We start from the raw sequence: 24,567 nt of genomic DNA, 5'->3' as shown, positions 1-24,567 counted from the left end.
AAAGAGAAATGACAATCCATCATCACTTTAAGACAGTCGATCAATCATCAGTCAATCCGGAACATTTGAAGAACTTTGAAAGTTTCTTCAAGTGCAGTCACAAAAAACTATCAAGCGCTATGACGAAACTGGGTCTCACGAGGACCGCCACAGGAAAGGAAGACCACCTCTGATGCAGAGGATAAGTTGATTAGAGTTACCAGTCTAGGAGAGTTGAAATAACATACACATCAACATCTGGGTGAATCAGGCCTTCATGGTTGAATTGCTGCAAAGAAACCACTACTAAAGGACACCAATGAGAAGAAAAGTGCTTTGTCCAAGAAACATGAGCAATGAACAGACCGGTGGAAATCTGTCCTTTGGTCTGAATTTTTGGTTCCAACTGCCGTGTCTTTTTGAGAGGCAGAGTAGGTGAACGGATGGTCTCCGCATGTGTAGTTCCCACCGTGAAGCATGGAGGTGGTGATGTGATGATGCTTTGCTGGTGACACACTGTCAGTGATTTATTTAGAATTCAAGGCACACTTAACCAGCATGGCTACCACAGAATTCTGCAGCGATATGCCATCCCATAACAAAGAGTTCCATCCCATCTATCTCTCTCTCTCTATATATAATTATCAGTGACCCAAGGGGATCAATGCACGCATATTGACACCAGGCCGGGGTCAACAGCTGGAGGCAGGGCTTTCTCCTATAGAGCTCCATTTTTATGGAACGGTCTGCCTACCCATGTCAGAGACGCAAACTCGGTCTCAACCTTTAAGTCTCTACTGAAGACTCATCTCTTCAGTGGGTCATATGATTGAGTGTAGTCTGGCCCAGGAGTGGGAGGGTGAACGGAAAGGCTCTGGAGCAACGAACCGCCCTTGCTGTCTCTGCCTGGCCGGTTCCCCTCTTTCCACTGGGATTCTCTGCCTCTAACCCTATTACAGGGGCTTTACTGGGGCACTGGCTTTACTGGGGCTCTCTCATGCCGTCCCTGGAGGGGGTGCGTCACCTGAGTGGGTTGAGTCACTGATGTGGTCATCCTGTCTGGGTTGGCGCCCCCCCCCCCCCCTTGGGTTGTGCCGTGGCGGAGGTCTTTGTGGGCTATACTCAGCCTTGTCTCAGGATGGTAAGTTGGTGGTTGAAGATATCCCTCTAGTGTTGTGGGGGCTGTGCTTTGGCAAAGTGGGTGGGGTTATATCCTTCCTGTTTGGCCCTGTCCGGGGGTGTCCTCGGATGGGGCCACAGTGTCTCCTGACCCCTCCTGTCTCAGCCTCCAGTATTTATGCTGCAGTAGTTTATGTGTCGGGGGGCTAGGGTCAGTTTGTTATATCTGGAGTACTTCTCCTGTCCTATTCGGTGTCCTGTGTGAATCTAAGTGTGCGTTCTCTAATTCTCTCCTTCTCTCTTTCTCTCTCTCGGAGGACCTGAGCCCTAGGACCATGCCCCAGGACTACCTGACATGATGACTCCTTGCTGTCCCCAGTCCACCTGGCTGTGCTGCTGCTCCAGTTTCAACTGACCTGAGCCATAGGACCATGCCCCAGGAATACCTGACATGATGACTCCTTGCTGTCCCCAGTCCACCTGACTGTGCTGCTGCTCCAGTTTCAACTATTCTGCCTTATTATAATTCGACCATGCTGGTCATTTATGAACATTTGAACATCTTGACCATGTTTTGTTATAATCTCCACCCGGCACAGCCAGAAGAGGACTGGCCACCCCACATAGCCTGGTTCCTCTCTAGGTTTCTTCCTAGGTTTTGGCCTTTCTAGGGAGTTTTTCCTAGCCACCGTGCTTCTACACCTGCATTGCTTGCTGTTTGGGGTTTTAGGCTGGGTTTCTGTACAGCACTTTGAGATATCAGCTGATGTACGAAGGGCTATATAAATAAATTTGATTTGATTTGATTTGATTTAGAGGTCAACCCTACGGACCACCTGTCTATCAGAGAGGAACCCTCCTGTGCAAATTTAACGAGGCCCACTGCCAGCCACGAAGCAGTCTGGTAGTAGCACCACAGGACTGCACTGGGGCTTACTCTCACCCCATTTCCTCCAACTTCTCCAGTCTCCACATCGTCTTAAAGGCTCAATGCAGCTGGTTTTTATATCAATATCAAATCATTTCTGGGTAACAATTAAGTGCCTTACTGCAATAGACTTTCAGTAAAATGGGCAAAAAGTGGGGAGGGGAAAACTGAAGGTTTGGAACTCTTTGTTATTGGTCTATTAGCGAATTTACCGCAAGGGGATGTAACCATGGAAAGAAAACATGCAAACCTACTGATTAGAAGGTCCTGTGTAGTTTGTATTTTCAACTATCAGAAAATAACACTGATCACATTTTTTGGTTTCATCTGTTGACTGCACTGGCCTTTAACCATAAGCTACCTCTAATGAGTTCATTGGCAGACGGACGGTGTGGGAAAGAAAGTGTTTCATGGGAAGCGCCACCTTATCTCACTCATTGAGCCCCCATGCATTCATCACCTCCCGCCTGCCACATCTGCCTCCCCTCCCCACAAATCCCATTTCCTGGGCGTCTATTGAGCGTGCTCAGTGGTGAGGGTCGCCACACGTTTTCCCATGGCCTTCTCACCCCTGTGCCTCCCCCAGATGAAAAAAAAAACTACCCCCACTCACCATTGTCAGTGCCTCAACGGTTGTGCTTCCCCATACACCGATGGATGCACACTGCGGTCCGCTCACCGGCCTTGCCTTAATCCAGCCCCCCACCCTATTTTCCACACACACACACACTTGACATCCTAAATTCCAACACACAATCTTGAGAGCCTAAACCCCTTTGATAACCCCACTCCACAACACACACCCTTGCTCAGCTTTGATAACACCCCACCCACTCCCCCCTAGAACCCCACTGCTGAAGCAGCCTAATCGCTGGGATGTCGCCTCACGAGACGTAGGTAGTGTCTAACAGCTCCGAGCGAGCTAATCCACTGGCCGAGCCTCAGAGCTGTGGCCTGGGTTTCATTATTCCACTGGTTGCCTAATTAATGGAGTCTTAATCCGGCAGGCCCAAAAGTGCCAGCGACTGATGATCAGGCTATCTGTGCCGAGATGGGCAGGGCGCACTGCGTGTGTGAGAGAGTGAGGTGGAGAAGGAAATAGGAAAAGAAATAAGGAGAGGGTGTCACCATTAATATGTTTAGAATTCAGAATGGCGCAAAGGCAGCTTAAATTTAGACACATCTTTCACCTTGCTACTGTAGGCTATTCTAACCAAGCATTTCAGCCTATTTTCGTTGCTAAACTAAACATTGATCCAAGATTGCTGCATTCTTACTCCAAAATGTCATACAAAGAGACACAGAATTCCTAAAATGGGTCAGAATCTATACAATTTCACCATATCAACAATGTAGCACTTTCCATTTCACATTGTCCATTCTGTAGACCTAGAATAAGTTTTGTACTCCATCACATTGATATAAACATAGTTAGGCTACCCTTTCAATATTTCTATCCAAGAGTTTCAGCACAAACCTTCTAAAGTCTCATGGACCAAGTCAGTGAGGACTAAGTTCTGCATGCTTTCCACATGTTTCTCAACTGCCTAAATGGCACACAGAAATAGCAGGAGTGGATGTTGGTTTACTCTCACAAGGAAACTAGCAAGTCATCTTGGATTCCAGCATCTGTACGGCTTGGTAAAGCTTCCTCACTGCGAAATTCAACAAAAATCTTAGAGTTCGGAACTGGATCACGGAAAGCACCTGATGATGATGATGATACCTGACGGGGGACACACAAGGGGGCAGAGGACCAATCTAGGCAGGCTCCTGAAGAGAGAGGGTGCCTACAGGTGGTGAGGAGTGTGGGCAGGAAGGCGGGTGGGGGAGGCTTCTCAGTGGCAGTGCCAGCAAAGAGTGGGTGTCAGAGCGCTGTGACTAAGTGCTGCGGCTGCTGCTATTGAGACTTATACTCCTTGGAGGGAAGGAAGCTGGAGAGAAATTGATAAGGGCCCCCTTGAAGCCTTGGTGCCGACTGCCAACAAAAGGAGTAAAACGCCATAGGCCTACATGACCACTTTCTAGGTAAGCCTCGGTCCCGGCAAGCAGCAGTGTGAAGCACACCGCATCCGTGCATACACTCACAAGACAAAAAAACATGATTTTTGGTACTCTTAAAATGTGATCAATGGAAGGAGGATTATTGACATATGTATCTCAAAGCAAAATTGAGAGAAAAATATTGAAAAATATTTTGGCCTTACCAAGGCCTCCATGTTTTATCTGTAGATGAAAAGCAAAATAAATTGTCATATGAAGCTTTACCGCTTGCTCTGTAATATGAGTAGCAGGCCTATTTAGTTTTTATTTAAAAAAAAGGAAAAAAATAGATATTGTTGAACATAATATGTGCTAGTTCCAAAGTTATGATGACATTTGTTAGCAGTGAATAGGAAAACAGATCATAGCGATTGATCACGACTTGGAAATAACCCGTTTTTGGAGGGACATTAAATAGTGGGAGTTCTCAATGGCAAAGTAGTCAACTGGGTAGGACATCCTATGGGTTAAGGAAAGCTCACACAATGCCTTCCAGGTCATCAGGAGGGATCAGCCAATGAATTACACTCGTGCGCCAACATTCCACAAGCTCAGTTGGCACTGGCAATATGCACCCTTTCAGTTTGTTTACCAACACAAAGTAGAAGAAAACAAATGTACTACTTCAAAATGGAGATGGCCTCAATGGCGCTGCCCATGCCCTCAGACGCCATAATAAAGAATACCACAGCATTAGTCATAATGCCCTTGAAACCTAGCGATCCAACAAGGAAATTCTTTCCACCATTTTTCCCATAAGGTATTTTAGAAACACTTAAAATATTTATTTAACTAGGCAAGTCGGTTAATAAGAATTTGTTCTTAACAATGACAGCCTGCCAAAAGGGAAAAGGCCTCCTGTGGGGACAGGGGTCTGGGATTAAAAATAAATACAATATAAATATGGGACAAAACGCACACCACAACAAGAGTGACAACGCTACATAAAGAGAGACCTAAAACAACATAGCAAGGAAGAAACACATAACACAACATGGTAGCAACACAACATAACATGGTAGCAGCACAACATGGTACAAACATTATTGGGGACAGACAACAGCGCAAAGTGCAAAGTAGAGATACATCACACAAAGCAGCCACAACTGTCAGTAAATGTTTCCATGATTGAGTCTTTGAATGAAGAGATTGAGATAATATATAGTGTAGTGTTTGTTGCAGCTCGTTCCAGTCGCTAGCTGCAGCGAACTGAAGACGAGTGACCCAAGGGTGTGTGCGCTTTGGGGACCTTTAACAGAATGTGATTGGAAGAACGGGTGTTGTATGTGGAGGATGAGGGCTGCCGTAGATATCGCAGATAGGGGGGAAGTGAGGCCTAAGAGTTTTAGAAATATGCATCATCCAGAGGGTCTTGCAACGGGTATACAGAGATGACCAATTTACAGAGGAATATAGAGTGCACTGATGGGTCTGGCAAATCTGATGGCCGAATGGTAAAAAAACATCTAGCTGCTCGAGAGCACCCTCACCTGCCGATCTATAAATCACATCTCCATAATCTAGCATGGGTAGGATGGTCATCTAAATCAGGGTTAGTTTGGCAGCTGGAAGGAGAGGTGCGATTAGGATAGAGGAAACCAAGTATAGATTTAACTTTACCCTGCAGCTTTGATATGTGATGAGAAGGACAGTGTACCGTCTAGCCACACTCCCAAGAACTTGTATGAGGTGACTACCTCAAGCTCTAAACCCTCAGAGGTGGTAATCACACCTGTGGGAAGAGGGGCATTCTTCTTACCAAACCACATGACCTTTGTTTTGGAGGTGTTCGAAACAAAGTTAAGGGCAGAGAAAGCTTGTTGGACACTAACAAAGCTTTGTTCTAGAGCGTTGAACACAAAATCCGGGAAGGGGCTAGCTATCATCTGCATAAAAATGGATGAGAGCTTCCTACTGGTTGAGCTATATTGTTGATGTAAATTGAGAAGAGCAACGGGCCTAGGATCGAGCCTTGGGCTACTCCCTAGGTGACAGGCAGTGGCTGAGACAGGAGATTGTCTGACATTATACACTGCACTCTAAGAGGTAGTTAGCAAACGAGGCCAAAGACCCATCAGAGACACCAATACTCCTTAGCAAGGCTATATACAGTAGCGAGGCTATAATACAGGCACTGGTAAGTAGGGCTAATTGAGGTAGTATGTACATGAATGTGTAGTTAAAGTGACTATGCATATACACTGCTCAAAAAAATAAAGGGAACACAAACACAATGCAACTCCAAGTCAATCACACTTCTGTGAAATCAAACTGTCCACTTAGGAAGCAACAAATTTCACATGCTGTTGTGCAAATGGAATAGACAACAGGTGGAAATTATAGGCAATTAGCAAGACACCCCCAATAAAGGAGTGGTTCTGCAGGTAGTGACCACAGACCACTTCTCAGTTCCTATGCTTCCTGGCTGATGTTTTGGTCACTTTTGAATGCTGGCGGTGCTAGTGGTAGCATGAGACGGAGTCTACAACCCACACAAGTGGCTAAGGTAGTGCAGCTCATCCAGGATGGCACGTCAATGCGAGCTGTGGCAAGAAGGTTTGCTGTGTCTGTCAGCGTAGTGTCCAGAGCATGGAGGCGCTACCAGGAGACAGGCAAGTACATCAGGAGACGTGGAGGAGGCCGTAGGAGGGCAACAACCCAGCAGCAGGACCGCTACCTCCACCTTTGTGCAAGGAGGAGCACTGCCAGAGCCGTGCAAAATTACCTCCAGCAGGCCACAAATGTGCATGTGTCTGCTCAAACGGTCAGAGACAGACTCCATGAGGGTGGCATGAGGGCCCGACGTCCACAGATGGGGGATGTGCTTACAGCCCAACACCGTGCAGGACGTTTGGCATTTGCCAGAGAACACCAAGATTGGCAAATTTCATTCATTCAGATCTAGGATGTGTTAGTGTTCCCTTTATTTTTTGGAGCAGTGTATAATAAAACAGAGATTAGCAGCAGCGTAAGAGGAGTTGGGGGGGACCACGACAATGAAAATAATCCGGGTAGCCATTTGATTAGGTGTTCAGGAGTCTTATGACCTGGAGGTTAAAGCTGTTGAGAAGCATTTTGGTCCTAAACTTGACGCTCCGGTAGCGCCTGCCACGGGGTAGCAGAGGAGAACATTCTATGACTGGGGAGGACGGGGTCCGTGACAATATTTAGGGCCTTCCTCTGTAACCGCCTGGTGTAGAGGTCCTGGATGGCAGGAAGCTTAGCCCCAGTGATGTACTGGGCCTTACGCACAACCCTCTGTAGTGCCTTGCGGTTGGAGGCCGAGCAGTTACCGTACCAGGCAGTGATGCAACCAATGTTGCAGCTGTAGAACCTTATTAGGATCTGAGGACCCATGACAAATCTTTTTAGTTTCTTGAGGTGGAACATGCTTTGTTGTGCCCGCTTCACAACTGCCTTGGTGTGTTTCGACCATTCTAGTTTGTTGGTGATGTTGACACCAACAAACTTGAAGCTCTCAACCTGCACCACCACAGCCCTGTCAATGACAAAGGGGCCGTGCTCTGTCCTCATTTTCCTGTAGTCCACAATCGTCTCCTTTGTCTTGATTATGTTGAGGGACAGGTTGTTATTCTGGCACCACCCAGCCAGGTCTCTGACCTCCTCCATAGAGGTTGTCTCGTCGTTGATCAGGCCTACCACTGTTGTGTCGTCAGCAAACTTAATGGTGTTGGAGTCGTGCCTGGCCATGCAGTCGTGGGTGAACAGGGAGTACAGGAGGGTACTGAGCACGCACCCCTGGGGAGCTCCAGTGTTGCAGATCAGCGTGGCACATGTGTTGCTACCTACCCTCACCACCTGGGGGCGGCCTGTCAGGAAGTCCAGGATCCAGTTGCAGAGGGAGGTGTTTAGTCCCAGGATCCTTAGCTTGGTGATGAGCTTTGAGGGTATTATGGTGTTGAACGCTGAGCTGTAGTCAAAGAACAGCCTTCTCACATAGGTGTTCCTTTTGTCCATGTGGGAAAGGGCAGTGTGGAGTGCAATAGAGATGGCGTCATCTGTAGATCTGTTTGGTGTGGTATGCAAATTGGAGTGGGTCTAGGGTTTCTGGGATAATGGTGTTGATGTGTGCCATTACCAACCTTTCAGAGCACTTCATGGCTACGGACATAAGTGCTACGGGTCTGTAGTCATTTAGGCAGGTTGCCTTTGTGTTCTTGGTCTGCTTGAAGCATGTTGGTATTACAGACTCAATCAGGGACATGTTGAAAATGTCAGTGAAGACACCTGCCAGTTGGTCAGCACATGCCCACAGCACACAATCTGTTATCTATGCCTTCTGGTTGGGGTTCACTGTGGAGAAGACGTCCTCAATGCACTTATTGATAAAGCCAGTGACTGATGTGTCGTACTCCTCAATACCATCAGAAGAATCCCGGAACATGTTCCAGTCTGTGCTAGCAAAACAGTCCTGAAGTTTAGCATCTGCTTCATCTGACCACATTATAGACCGAGTCACTGGTGCATCCTGCTTAAATTCTCTTGTAAGCAGGAATCAGGAGGATAGAGTTATGGTCAAAATTGCCAAATGGAGGGCGAGGGACCACTTTTTTCCCCTGTGGTTGCACATTTAACACGCTGATAGAAATTAGGTAAAACTGATTTAAGTTTTCCTGCATTAAAGTCCCCGGCCACAAGGGGGAGCAGTTTCCTGTTTGATTATTTCCTTGTTACAGCTGACTGTGTGTGGTCTTAGTGCCACCATCCGTCTGTGGTGGTAAATAAATCACAGATGGATGAAGTATGGATGAAAACTGTCTTAGCAAATAGTGTGGTCAACAGCTTATCATAAGATACTCTACTTGAGGCAAGACTTCCTCCCGTCTTACCGGAGTGTGCGGTTCTATGTAGCCAGTGTAGCGTGTTTCCCGCTAGCTGAATATCCATGTCATCATTCAGCCACGATTCGTGAAACATAAGATGTTAGAGTTTCTGATGTCCCGTTGGTAGGCTAGTCGTACCTCGTCTAATTTATTGTCCAATGACTGCACGTTGGCAAGTAATATTGACGTAACGATAGCTTTCCCACTCACCGTCTGCGGATCCTTACGAGGCACCCCGCTCTGTCCTCTGTACCTGCGTCCCTTTCTTTTGCCAATGACGGTGATGTTGGCCTTGTTGGGTGTTCAAAGTACATCCTGTGCATCCTGCTTGTTTAAGAAAAACTTAGTCTAATCCAAGGTGAGTGATTGCTGTCCTGATATCCAGGAGCTCTTTGTCGTAAGATACGGTGGCAGAAACATTATGTACAAAATAAGTTCCAAATAATGTGTGTGGGGGGGGGGGACACAGAATAGCACAATAGGTTAGGCGCCCGTGAAACTGCTGCCATTTCCTCCGGTGCCATTTTCCATTCTAGGGCAAAATCGAAATAGCACTAACAGTTAGGATCAGCTTGCACCATGGCTGCCTTCCAAGCAACAGGAACCTCCCCAGGGAGGAGAGACCGGTTAAATAGGTCAGAGATAGGCTTAGCAATGATAGGGGTAGCAACCTTAAAGAAGGATCTAAACCAGGGGTGTCAAAGTCAAATGGACGGAGGGCCAAATAAAAAAATCAGCTACAAGACGAGGGCCGGACTGTTCGAATGTTCATTGAAAATTTTTTAAATGACGCATATAGTCTAGTGAACCTAATTGAACCTACTGAAAACCTAACAAATATATTACAATATGATCAGATAAATAAAGCAATATTTTCTTATGGCTCTGTCAGTAATCTTTAATTTTCAACAGACACAAAAGACAAATTTCCTTTATATAAATATCCCCATAACATGAACATTAAATGAAAGAAACCGGTATTCAAGGCACCATCAGTAGACTATATTTTCTATTTTAGCAAAAGTGGGCTAAATTTACTTCAAAGAAAAAACAATAATAGCAATTTTCTATCATCCACTCAACTGAAATATTTTTAAAATATAATTGGATTGAAATACAAAAAAATAAAGTGCAAAAATCTATTAATCAAAAACAACACTTTGTTTAAGGAGAAGTAACATGCAGTGAAAACAAATATTAAATTTTAACTTTTAAACTTGAACTGAGTAAAAACTCTAAATATGTGATTGCACAGTAATGTTCACTTGTTTGAGGTTGAGGGTGATACTTGGTGGTGTCCCATCTTTTCCACAAGTTCATCAATGTTCGGGGTAAGGCTCTGAGCTGAAGAAATCCTCAGAATTGAGTGGAGGTGTTCAGCAGTAAGTCGACTTCTGTGTGATGTTTTGTTCAGGTTCATCAAAGAAAACAGTTGTTCACACAGGTATGTGCTGCCAAACATAGACAACGTTTGAGCAGCCTGGATGCGCAGCTGGGGCATTGTGCCGGGGAGGAAACGGGCGAACTCCGCAGCACCCACTGCCGCATATTTTGCCCTCAGTGCATCATTGCATTGGAGGTCAATCAACTCCATTTGGAGGTTTGGTGGTGAGCTTTCCACGTCAACAGCAAATGGGTTACCGAGCAGTTCCAACCTGCTTTTTTGTGCTTCAAAGTCAGCAAATCGGCGTCGAAAGTCAGCGGCAAGCATACCTATTTTATCAGCCAACTGTGTGCTCGGGAACGCACTGGTAGAGAGCTTCTCTTTCATGGTCTGGCAGCTGGGAAAGTGGCTCAAATTTTCTTTCCGCATCTGCGTCTCCCACAGAGTCAGTTTGGTTTTAAATGCCTTCACTGTACTGTACATATCAGAGATGACACGATCCCGACCCTGCAGCTGCAAGTTTATTGCATTCAGATGACTCGTAATGTCACACAGAAAAGCCATTTCACACAGAAACATTTCGTCTCGGAGTTGTGTTGTGTCTTTCCCTTTGCTGTCCAAGAACAGACAAATCTCCTCACGAAGCTCGAAACATCTTTGAAGCACCTTTCCCTGGCTTAGCCATCGCACCTCTGTGTGATAAGGCAAATCACCATGCTCCGTTTCTAACTCCGTCAGAAATGCCTTGAACTGGCGGTGATTCAAACCTTTGGCTCTGATAAAGTTAACTGTGCGCGTGATGATGCTCATTACATGCTCCATTTTCAAGGCTTTACCGCACAACGCTTCCTGGTGTATGATACAATGATAAGCTGTCAGCTCACCTGTCGCGTTTTCCTCTTGCATCTTTTCCCGTATCTTCGCCACCAGTCCGCTCCTGTGTCCACACATCGCAGGTGCTCCGTCGGTTGTCAAACCCACGAGTTTTTCCCAAGGCAGCTCCATCTCATTTACACATCTTGACACCTCTTCATACAAATCATGCCCCGTAGTTGTGCCATGCATAGGACGTAAAGCCAAAAACTCCTCTGTCACGCTTAGGTTGGAGTCCACTCCGCGGATGAAAATTGACAACTGGGCAATGTCAGAAATGTCGGTGCTCTCATCCACAGCCAAGGAATATGCAATAAAATCTTTTCCCTTTTTCACAAGCTGCTCTTTTAGATTGATGGACAACTGGTCTACTCTCTCGGCAATGGTGTTTCTGCTCAGACTCACATTTAAAAAGAGTTGCCTTTTTTCTGGGCAAACTTCGTCACAAACTTTAATCATGCAGTTTTTGATGAAATCCCCCTCCGTAAATGGCCGGGCTGATTTAGCGATCTCTTCTGCCAAAATAAAACTGGCCTTGACAGTTGCGTCCGCGTGTGTGTCCGCGTGTTTCGTTTCATAATGTCGTCTCAGATTATACTCTTTCAGTACCGCCACACTTTCTCCACACAGAAGACACACAGGTTTTCCAGCTACCTTCGTGAACATATACTCCGACTCCCACCTTGTTTGAAACCCCCGGTTCTCAGTATCCACCTTCCGTTTTGCCATTTTTGATGGGTATCTGAAAGTTAATTTTACTGTGATGCTGACGACTGCTGTGCCAATAAATATTGAAATGAAGCAGCCTACTGCTCGGTGCGTCACCTTTGCATTGTGGGAAATGTAGTATTGGTGCGTGTAAAAGATCTGCGGGCTGCCGGCTTGCTGCGGGCCGGTTCTAATAATAAATCAAGATCATCCCAGGGGCCGTAAAAAACCTTCTTGCGGGCCGGATGTGGCCCGCGGGCCTTGACTCTGACATATGTGATCTAAACCATCTGACCCAGATGTTTTTTGTGGCCAAGTTTAAGGAGCTCCCCTTTAGCACCTCGGACTCAGTGAACGCCTGCAGGAGGAAACTTTGTAGCGGGGCAGGGGGTAAAGAGGGAGAGCGTCGGGGATAGTTGTATTAGAAGGGGTGGGAGATGAGGAATGTTGGACAGGCAGTGAGGCCTGGCTGTATCAAATAGGAATCCTGACAATGTAGTGGTGATTAAAAGAGCTCAGCAATGTGCTCCTCGTCAGTAACAACCACATCAACGTTAAGAGACATGGGCAGATGTGAGGAGGAGGGTTTCTTCTCCAGGTTTTCCACAACTTCTTGGGGTTAGACCCACAGAGAGAGAGAACTGCTCCCCTCTTGAAACTAGGGGGCACTATTTTCATTTTTGGAAAATAACGTTCCCAAAGTAAACAGGCTATTTCTCAGGACCAGATGCTAGAATGTGCATATAATTGACAGCTTAGGATAGAAAACACTCTAAAGTTTCCAAAACTGTAAAAATATTGTCTGAGAGTATAACAGAACTGATAGAAAAATCCAATCAGGAAGTGACTTATTTTGAAACCTATTCATCCCTATTGCCCATTGAAAGGGATATCAACCAGATTCCTTTTTCTATGGCTTCCCTAATGTGTCTAAAGCCACTAGACATAGTTTCAGGCTTTTATTTTGAAAAATGAGCGTGAATGACAACACTGCATCAGTGGTCAGGTGGTGGCTCTCAGAGTGATTCTTGCGTAATAGACAAAGGCAGCCATTGTTCCTCTCGCTCCTACTGAAAAGCCCATTGTCCCGTTTGATATATTATCGAATAGATATTTGAAAAACACCTTGAGGATTGATTATAAAAAACTTTTGCCATGTTTGTCGATATTATGGATCTAATTTGGAGTTTTTTTCGGCGTTGTCGTGACCGCAATTTCCGGTGGATTTCTCAACAAAACGTGGACAAGAAACGGAGGTATTTCGGCTATAAAAAAATTATCTTTATGGAACAAAAGGAAAATTTGCTGTCTAACTGGGAGTCTCGTGAGTGAAAACATCCGAAGCTCAAAGGTAAACGATTTAATTTGATTGCTTTTCTGATTTGTGACCAAGCTTCCTGCTGCTAGCTGGACATAATGCTATGCTAGGCTATCGACAAACTTACACAAAGCACTTGTCTTGCTTTGACTGTAAAGCATTTCAAAATCTGAGATGACAGGGTGATTAACAAAAGGCTAAGCTGTGTTTCACCATATTTCACTTGTGATTTCATGAATATGAATATTTTCTAGTAATATTTTTTGACCGCTGCGCTATGCTAATTAGTGTAGTTGATGACAATTCTCCCGGATCCGGGATGGGTAGTTCTAAGAGGATATTATTAAAGAAATTAACTTTGACCTTCCGGATAGCCTGAGTGCACTTATTTCTCATTTACCTGAACGAGAGCCTGTGTATGCGTGTGCAAACACTTTCTCCAAATGGAATTCTCGAACCAGGGTTTGAACCTGTTTTTAATTCTCATTTTGTTTATGGGGGTGTGTTTGTTAACAATACCACTGAAAATATTAAAAAAGAAGGTCCAAGCATCTTCGACAGAGGGGATCAAGCAGATTCTATACAAATTTACAAAGGCCAGGTCATGAAGGAAGGCTTGCTCATTAAAGTTTTTTTAGCAAGCGTCAATGACAAATCAGGATAGGTCATTTCACTGAGCAGCCATTATGAATTAAAGGACGTAGAATTGAATCCAAAGTGATTCAACTGCGACATGAAGCATGTCCATTGTCGAATCTTAACCAAACGCATCTGCCACTAATTAGGCTAATACAAAGAATACAGATCCCATTTCAAATATTAGCTTGATTACAACTAAAACATGTCATACAGTAGTTTTTGTATTTGTCATGATTTTAGGATGATCCCTTCCATTCTGTAATGTTTGATGCATTCTGAGAAATGTATTTTGTTTCATATTTAACATGTAAGTGAATTATAAATTATAAACCTACAAAGGGATCTTAGAAAATGTCCAAAGAACTGTAATTATTTTTAAAAAATCCCTTTAAGGTTTGCTTTAAAATAAATAAATAAATCTATATATCTATCTGAACAGCTCTGAGATTGTGAGGAAGGGAGTTCCAAAGGTGTGGTGCATAAAAAAAAAAAATACTACTCATATGACACCAATTTTTGCTTTGTAGCACCTTCAGATTAAACATTATGGAGTCTTACAGGCCCAGTGCAGTCAAAATTCAAGTTTTCCTGTGTTTTGTATAACAGAGTGTGTGAAAAGTGTGAAAAATGTTGATCCGTGTTATTTCCTGATAGTTGCTGGTTGAAAATACAATCTACACAGGACTTCTGATCAGCAGGTTTGCATGGGCGGGAGTTTTGCCTTTCAATGGTGACAACACCATGTGGTAAATTGGTTAATAGACCAATCGCAAAGGGAGTTACTAACCTCTCTGCCAATAACCATTAGTTCAGTTGGACCCTCCCCATTCAGACCACTCCCAGACAGTCCTAGAAAATAATCTTGCTTGTGAAAGGTTTTTTTAAAGCAATTTTTGCCAATTTTAATGGAACTATTACAGTAGCTAGGTTTCCATCCAATTGGCGACAGATGTTAATGCAAATATTCAAAAATCCAGAGAAAATATGCAGTTTCCCACCAGTGGTGTTTCCACCAAACTGAGTTTTTCAGTGCATGATGATGTAGTGTACAAAATGTACTTTTTCGATTAAGTTTACATGTACAAAAAAAAGCTGAAGTTCAATGCGTTTCCTTAGCATGGGCTATTGATTAACAAGACACTACCTTATTGTGTTATAATTTTCCTTTAAAAACATATAATTGTTTTACATTGTTGTGCCAATGGGCCACTAGGCTATAAATAGGAGCTAAGAGAAATGGTCAGGTCACTTTGAGGAAGACAGTCAGTCTGAAAAGTCAGTCACCTGTTCGCATCCTGTACAATGGATAGTGCGCGTAACCCTAGGGTGGCAACAGATACATTTCTAAGTGATTTCAATTGGTCTCATTTGGATTGTTTTTTACTTTTCAATTCAAGTTCAACCAAAAAAAGATGTCTGCGTTTTCAAACAATCTAGGCCTTATTTTTAACCAAATTTTGCAATTGCAATTTCACTTGCACTTTAGAGCAAAACACTTGGCTGAACTGTTGGAATCATGTAAATAGAATTATTGTTCTAATTTTATAGTTGCCAGAGAAGGTAGTGACAGTAGGAACTAATTGTTTCCTAGGTGACCTTATAATCTGGCTACATTGAATGTTCTCTTAGCTACTTCATGTAGCCAACATATTTTTTTCACTATTCCTCTTTGATTTAGAAGATTATGTTGCACAAACATGCTGATTTAAGTCTACACCATCACTGGTTTTATCAGACTGTATAGCTGAATACATTTGCTCTGACTCAGTACATGTACTAGCTAGCGATTAGCAGCTAATAATTAGGAGCTAACAGGATTTAGGCCCAACTTGCAAATTAAAGACAAACTAGATATTTGCAGATGTAAGAAACACAAAACTATGTGCAATTATAGAACACTAGTGGATTTATATTAATAAGCAAAGTGAAAACAGCATCGTAGAGCGAGAGAGCGAGCAAGAGCGAGAGCGAGAGAGATCACTCAAGTAGCGAAGTAAACTATAAAAATGGACATTACACAAGGCTTATCACATTTAACAAACCAAACATTCAAATACCATTATAGAAGATTACAGAATTATTTCCCAATTAGGCGTATAGATATAAATGGCAAATATATTCAGGGGTCATGTTAGAGTTCAGAAATCTGCATTTTCAAAACAGACCATCAAAAAAATAAAAAACATTTCACCTGAGTTTTATATTGAAAGTCAAGTTGTTGTTTTTCAATAGAGTGGTCAGCGGGGGTGCAACTATAGTATTCCTTCACAAAAAAATACATTAGTGAAACAGACACAGCAGAAAATAGCTTAATTTTCATCAGATGACAACAGAAGTGCAATGCTATTTGGCTAGCCACTTAAGGACACATCTTTGTCCAAATAGCAGATTGCACCCACTCGTAAACTACTAAATAATATGCCATGTCCATGACCCCTGACCTGGCCCCAACTCTCACCCTTGACCCCATAGCCAAAGGGAACATTTGTTTAGTGGGAACAATTTCCTGCACTCCAGCAGCAATCAAGCTCCAGAACACGTGAATTAATGGAGGGGACTTTGATTTCGATCATCCTTGTGGATTGAAGTCCACCTGTGTCCAATTCAGTTGTTTGGAAATTATTTAGAAAGAAACACCTGTCTATATAAAGGTCCCACAGTTGACAGTGCGTGTCAAAGCTGAAACTATACTATTAAGTCCAAGGAACTGTCCGTAGATCTCAGAGATAGAGATGAGGTATACATTCTGGGAAAGGGTAAAAAAAAAAAAAACTATTTTTACAGTGTTTCTCCAAGAGCACAGTGGTCTCCATAATTGGGAAATTGAAAAAAATATGGAACTAACCAGACTTTGCCTAGAGCTGGCTGTCCGACCAAACTGAGCAACCAGGCAAGAAGGACATTGATCAGGGAGGTGACCAAAAACTCAATGACAGAACTCATTGGCTGAGACGGGAGAACATGCCAGAAGGTCAACAGTCTCTATAGCACTTCACCAATCTGGCCTTTCTGGGAGTGGCCAGACAGAAGCCACTCCTGAGAAGAAAAAAAAAGGTGCATGACAGCACAGCTGGAGTTTGCAAAAATGGCACGTGAAAGACTCAGAGAATAAAGAAAAATATTATGTGGTCTGATGAGTAGGCTTGGGCGACATACTGTATATCAGCTTATTTCGAAATACCGACGGTATTATTATCAATACCGTTTAAAAATATTATTTTGTGCAGTGCTACACCACTGCTTATAACTAACTATACATTAAGTATAACTATAAGAAATCTAAGATGTCAAATAAATGATTATCCAGTTTAGGGCTCCAGCTATGCATTTGGTTAGCTAACTTGTTGGCTAAGGGGCTAGATGGCAAGATCAAGCTTTTTGGTTACAGCAAAGACATTAAACCCCTCCAGGATCAAGACCCTGTTGTCTAAATTTCTTTGTGCGTAAAAAAATACAAATATGTAATAACACCCCTTGTGCACACATTCGTCAATACAATATACCCTGGTATGGTACAGAAACTGTATGACCGTATTAAAATCTGGATACTGTCCAACTCAACTGATTTCACTCTTTGGCCTGAATGCAAAGCACTTTTGTCTGGAGACAGACAGGTGGTGAGCTGTGCCTGGTTAACACCATCCCTACCATAAAGCATGGTGGTGGCAAAATTATGCTATGGGGATGCTTTTCAGTGGCAGGGACTGGGAGACTGGTATAGATATAGGGGGAAATTAATGGAGCCAAATACAGGCAAATCCTTGATGAGAACCTCCTTCAGAGTGCAAACGACTGATTTACATTCCAACAGGACAATGAGTATGGTTACATGCACACACTAATGCGATTATTGTGAATAGTCAGATTAATATAACACTTCAGGCCTAATAATCCTGTTTACATGCACACATCTGAAAATCAGGCTACCTGATGGCACTCTGATAACTGCAGAAAATCGGCAATCAAAATAAATATGTTATGCCACAGCAACCATGTTATTTTTGGGAAGCATATTTGTTTGGACATATACAGTTTGTATGTGAAAACTATTTCTAAGAGGCATAGATTCAGTTGTTTCCGAACTCTCACATCACTCACACTAAAGAGGGAGGCTTGCTCAGCAAGTGCTACATCATGCAGATCAAATTAAGGTGCTTGCTTACATGTCCAAATAATTTGAAAGATTTGAAAACAGGGGTCTTAAATCGGTGTATGCTTACTTTAATCTTACATGATTAAGATAAGCAGACTAAGGTGTTTACATGACTATTGCATAATCTGCCAACATAACAGCATTACGACCAGGAATACGACATTCCCGAAGCGGATGCTTTGTTCGCGCCACCCAGGGCAATTGAACTGATTCCAGAGGCAGACCCAAAACAACACCGGCGGAGAAGAGGGATTCGGAGCGGTCTTCTGGTCAGACTTAGGAGGCGCGCACACCACCCACCGCTTCCAAATATATTACTTGCTAAATGTTCAGTCCCTGAATAACAAAGTTGACGAGATCAGGGCAATGGTTTCTTTCCAGAGAGATATCAGGGATTGTTATACTGTCGGAGTCGGTCCAGCCATCTGGATTCTCAATTCATCGTACCAACAGGAATAAAAATCTCTCCGGGAAGAAGGGCGGGGGTGTATGTTTCATTATTAACGACACGTGGTGTAATTGTAATTAGAGGTCAACCGAATATGATTTTTCAACACCGATAACAATTATTGGAGGACCAAAAAAAGCCGATACCGATTTCACACACACATTTGTAATAATGACAATTACAACAATGAATGCACAATGAACACTTATTTTAAAATAATACATAAATACATCTATTTAGTATCAAATAAATAATGAAACATGTTCAATTTGGTTTAAATAATGCAAAACCGTGCTGGAGAATTAAGTAAAAGTGCAATATGTGCCATGTAAAAAAAGCCAACGTTTTGATTAGAACATGTGAAAGCTGGTGGTTCAATATTCCCAGTTATTCAATATTCCCAGTTAAGAAGTTTTAGGTTGTAGTTATTATAGGAATTATGACGCATCGACTATTTCTCTCTATACCATTTGTATTTCATATACCTTTGACAATTGGATGTTCTTATAGGCACTTTAGTATTGCCAGCCTAATCTCGGGAGTTGATAGGCTTGAAGTCATAAACAGTGCTGTGTCAAGCATTGCTAAGAGCTGCTGGCAAAATGCAGTAAAGTGCTGTTTGAATGAATGCTATGAGTCTGCTGCTGCCTACCACCGCTCAGTCAGACTGCTCTATCAAATCAAACTTAATTATAATAAACACAGAAATACGAGCCTTTGGTCGTCAATATGGTCAAATCCGGAAACTATCATTTCGAAAAAAACGTTTCAATATTTCAGTGAAATACGGAACCGTTCCATATTTTATAGAACAGGTGGCAACCTTAAGTCTAAATATTGCTGTTACATTGCACAACCTGCAATGTTATGTCTTAAGTAACATTCTGGCAAATTAGCTCACAGTTCGCAACGAGCCAGGCGGTCCAAACTGTTGCATATACCCAGACTCTGCTTGCACTGAACGCAAGAGAAGTGACACAATTTCCCTAGTTAATATTGCCTGCTAACATGAATTTCTTAACTAAATATGCAGGTTTAAAAATATATACTTGTGTATAGATTAAGAAAAGGCATTGATGTTTATGGTTAGGTAAATTTTTCACAAATGCGCTATTGTTAAAGCGTCACCCGTTTGGTTGAAGTAGGCTGTGATTCGATGATAAATTAAACAGGCACCGCATTGATTATATGCTATGCGGAGCAAGCTAGTTAACCTAGTAATATCAACCATGTGTAGTTAAATTCAATGTTAAACAAACGTTGCAGTTGTAGCCAAGGCTCATTTCCATGTAAAAAATCTCCATGAGCACTAACATGAAGTTTATAGGAGCACATCAAATTTGGTGTTAAATTAATCTTTAGGAAATTTGTGGCCAGTTCACAAAAATGGTTCGCTCCTACAGAAAGTGAATCACATGGCAGTGGCTTGCTATATAAAGCAGGCAGACAGGCATCAAGGCATTAATTTACTGTTCGATTGAACATTGGGCAAAACGAGTGGGCAAAACGAGTGGGCAAAGCGAGTGACCTAAGTGACTTTGAGGGTGTTATGATCGTCGGTGCCAGTCACGCCGGTTCCAGTATCTCAGAAATGGCCGGCCTCCTGTGCTTTTCACGCACCGAGAATGGTGCGACAAACAAAAAACATCCAGTCAGCAGCAGCCCAACAGTGGTGTGCAGAACGGCATCTCAGAACGCACAACTTGTCCTTGTCACAGATGGGCTATTGCAGCAGATGACCATAACAGGTTCCACTCATATCAGCTAAAAACAAGAAGCAGCTCCAGTGGGCATGTTTTGCTTTGTGTACGTTTAAGAAATATAGCCTAGTGTCGTCATTGTTACCAAAAACCCACATATCTTTAAGACACTTCTGTGAACAACATTTTGAAAATATAGTAACAAGTTAGACCTACCAATCAGTTATAGACCTTGTGTTTTTACTGATAAATTGGTTTGGGTCACCAGCTACTGTCCTCCCTTCCACTGGAATACTGTTATGTTCAGCTCATTTGCTTTCGGCTGTGTGGTGGCAAACGTTCTCTCCCATGAGCCCCCTCTTTCCATTTACTGTAGCCAGCCCCCTCACCATCGACCAACACGGGACGTCCATGGATGTTGAAAAGTAGGCCTAGTTGAAAGTCTCTTTCACAAGTTAGGACATGACAGTGGAGCACAGTATAGAAAAGTAGAGATATGTCCGTACAACACTGTAGAGTTTAGAATAGCAGACTAGAGTACAGCGTTGAATGTATTGTACTGAAAATACTGTACTTTACAGGACTATACTGTGCTGTCCAAATTTGTGAAACATAGAAGTAAATGATTGGTACAAATTTGGTCCGGTTCAACAAAATGTGGTATTGTTTGGGGCGGAGCTCATTAGAATAATAGCCAGTGTGTAGAATAATACCCAACATGCATTTTTCTACCTTTGCGTACCTAGTAAGGATGCATCATGACAATAATTATGCATTTCTATATAGTAGAGATCAGGGACCCATGATGTCATTCTATTACCTGGTGTTAATCCACTTAATTTACTGTAGTTCAATAACCAAAATAGATTTTCTTCAAACTCTAGGTGTAATATTTCACATTAAATGTATCCTAGCTGACACCCCATTCTTTCTGCAGACATCTTTGAATCTTAATTGAGTTTTTTGGAAAACGTGGTCACAAAATTTAGGGAGATTTTGCCGTCAACATTCTGTTGCCAAAAACATGTTAAATCCAAATTAATTTATATTTGATTCTCCAAAGTAGCCACCCTTTGCCTTGACAGCTTTGCACACTCTTGGCATTCTCTAAACCAGCTTCATGAGGTAGTCATCTGGAATGCATTTCAATTAACAGGTGTGCCTTGTTAACAGTTCATTTGTGGAACTTCTTTCCTTCTTAATGAGTTTCAGCCAACCAGTTGTGTTGTGACATGGTAGGGGTTGTATATAGAAGTTGGTCTTTTACCAAATAGGGCTAAGTCCACATTATGGCAAGAACAGCAAAAAAATAAGCTAAGAGAAACGACAGTCCATCTTTACCTCATGAAATGAAGGTCAGTCAATCCGGAACAGTTCAAGAACTTCTAAAGTTTCTTCAAGTGCAGTCGCAAAAACCATCAAGCACTATGATGAAACTGGCTCTAATTGGGACTGCCACAGGAAAGAAAGGCCCAGAGATACCTCTGCTGCAGAGGATAAGTTTATTAAAGTTTCCAGCATCAGACATCGGCAATTAACTGCACCTCAGATTGCAGCCCCAAAAAAATGCTTCAGCGTTCAAGTAACAGATACATCTCAACATCAACTGTTCAGAAGAGACTGCGTGAACCAGGCCTTCATTTTTTAATTGCTGCAAAGAAACCACTACTAAAGGACACTAATAAGACTTGCTTTGACCAAGAAACACTAGCAATGGACATTAGACTGGTAGAAATCTGTCCTTTGGTCTGATGAGTACAAATGTTTGATTTTTGGTTCCAACCGCTGTGTCTTTGTGAAATGCAGAGTAGGTGAAGGGATGATCTCCGCATGTGTGGTTCCCACCGTGAAGTATGGAGGAGGTGGTGTGATGGTGCTTTGCTGTTGACACTGTTGGTGATTTATTTAGAATTCAAGGCACACTTAACCAGCATGGCTACCACAGCATTACACCATCCCAACTGGTTTGCACTTAGTGGGACTATCAATTGTTTTTCAACAGGACAATGACCAAAAACATACATCCAGGCTGTGTAAGGGCTATTTGATCAAGAAGGAGAGTGATGGAGTGCCGCATCAGATGACCTGGCCTCCACAATTACCCGACCTCAACCCAATTGAGATGGTTTGGGACGAGTTGGACAGCGGCGTGACAGCCAACAAGTGCACAGCATGTGGGAACTCCTTCAAGATTGTTGAAAATGCATTCCAGGTGACTAACTCATGAAGCTGGTTGAGAGAATGCCAAGAGTGTGCAAAGCGGTTATCAAGGCAAAGGGTGGTTACTTTGAAGAATCTAAAATCTATTTTGATTTGTTTTAACTCTTTTGGTTACTACACAATTCCATATGTATTATTTCATAGTGTTGATATCTTCACTATTATTCTACAATGTAGAAAATAGTAAGAATAAAGAAAGAAAAACCCTTTAATGAGTAGGTGTGTCCACACTTTTGACTGGTACTGTACATTGGGCACTATGGATTTCCACGATGCGGAGTACGCGGACGGAATTCCGGAATTTGCTAATAAAATAGAGTCAACTGTAGAACATGTAATATTGCAGAATTGTAAAAAATAAAATAAATAAAAAGTAGGCCTAATTGCAGTAACCTAAATGATTTTAGAAATTGTAAAATTACAGATGAATAGGCCTAGGGAAATCATTCCGTTTTCGACTGGGGTGTTTTGAGAGGAGAGGTCGGTCGTATGTGACCCTTACGTCACCTCACAACTTGGCCGTCACTGAGAAACATGTTGAAGAGGCCTTCTGAGACAGCAAAGTTCTCAAAAAAGCGAAAAAATTGGACCCTAACCCATAAATTCAGAGCAGAGCGATACCCAAAGGACTATTGAGTCAGGCGATAAGCTCTTTTGCAAATTCTGTCAACATACTATTGATTGGACTCGTAACAATATGTGTGATGACCAAAGTCTAAAGCCCATGTGACGAACAAAAGCACCGTGTTAGCCAGAGCATGCCTCTTGAAAATGACCATTACTGGTGCAAGAGATCAGCAGATTCAAGACGAGAACTTATTCAGGACTTTGTGTCTGTGCGCCCCTGACATCCCCTTAGAAAAACTAAAGAAAGCTACGGCCGTTTCTAGTGAAGCATTGCAAACAGGAAGGAGCGTTGCCCGAAAATGAGAGCAGCCGCTATCAAACTCACCTGCCCCGTGTGTTCGACTAACATGACTGCCGTTCTACAAAAGATCCGTGGGAAGACGTTTGTGGTGGTTGTTGATGAGACAGATGCAAGGGATTGCAGCGTTCTAAACATCGTCATTGGTGAGTTCATTTAAGAGCCTATTAATATACCATTGCAATAGCCTACATTTACAATCTGAAATGTGAATTGTCCACATGCAAATTGTGATATTCCAAACGATGAGCTATCGTGGTGAAATATAGCGATGCATAATGTCAGCAGCTGTCTGCCTCTCCATCTAGCTAACTATCGCTGTATCTGTATTGTGTTTACACTTGAAATTGTCATTACACTTGTCACAATATTATTTTAGGTTAATACATAATCAAAGTTTCCTTATCTTTCATCGCAGGTGTTGAAAACCAGTACTTTCTGGTGGATGTCATTTTCATGGACAGATGCAACTACTTAACGTTTTCCCAAGCTATACTAGCCTCCCTCCACAGCAACGATCTGAACCTGAATGATGCCTGGGCATTGGTCACAGATAATGCCTCCCACTGCCTGAAGACATACAAGGAGGTTCTGAAAGGAGTGATGCCCAACAGTGTCCATGTAACCCGTCTCTGCCATGTCAATCTGGTGGGTGAGAAACGGCAGCACTACAAATACTTCTCTGAAGTTGCATCCCTTGTGACATGGATGAGATCTGTCTTCTTCAAGAAGCCTGCCAGAAAGAGAAGATGGGTGAGCTTCCTCATTATGAACAAGTTTGTGCAGGCCAAGGCTCCTCCTGAAGCAGTGATCTCCAGATGGAATAGCTGGTTTGAGGCAGTGAAGTACCATCTAGGGCATGTTCATCTGTAGAGTTTTTGTTGGCAGAAAAGTAATCATCCCAGGCAGTCACTAACATCCTCAGCCAGCTGGAAACAGATAAGTTTGCTGCATTGTTGCATTACTTTTTTCCCCCCATTTATAATGAAGTACTTAGAACTTTATTGAAGCACTCGCCTTGATAAAAAAAAAAAGTGCAATGTGTTGCATCATTACAAATTGACCTGTTTTCTCTTATTAAATTGTTGAGGTTTATTCATTCACATTATTAGACACACTTTCTGATGATAAAATTAGCGTAAATTGTAAAACACAGAAATCAGGAAAAAAATATTTTTTGGGGGGGGGGAATCTAAATCAAATGGATTTCATAAGGCCCTACGTACAGTTGAAGTCGGAAGTTTACATACACTTAGGTTGGAGTCATTAAAACTTGTTTTTTCAAC

General features: G+C 42.7%; 1 protein-coding gene across 1 annotated transcript in view; it reads right to left on the bottom strand.

The window, feature by feature from the left end:
- The window catches only part of LOC139415232 (nudix (nucleoside diphosphate linked moiety X)-type motif 14), a 98,131-nt gene that overhangs the window by 56,577 nt on the left and 16,987 nt on the right, over positions 1-24,567 (bottom strand). The window lies entirely within an intron of this gene.

The sequence above is a fragment of the Oncorhynchus clarkii genome, chromosome 8 (genome assembly GCF_045791955.1).
Source record: "Oncorhynchus clarkii lewisi isolate Uvic-CL-2024 chromosome 8, UVic_Ocla_1.0, whole genome shotgun sequence".
Classification (NCBI taxonomy): domain Eukaryota; kingdom Metazoa; phylum Chordata; class Actinopteri; order Salmoniformes; family Salmonidae; genus Oncorhynchus; species Oncorhynchus clarkii.
The sequence above is the reverse complement of the archived record's forward strand: the minus strand, read 5'-3'. Positions and strand labels throughout refer to the sequence as shown.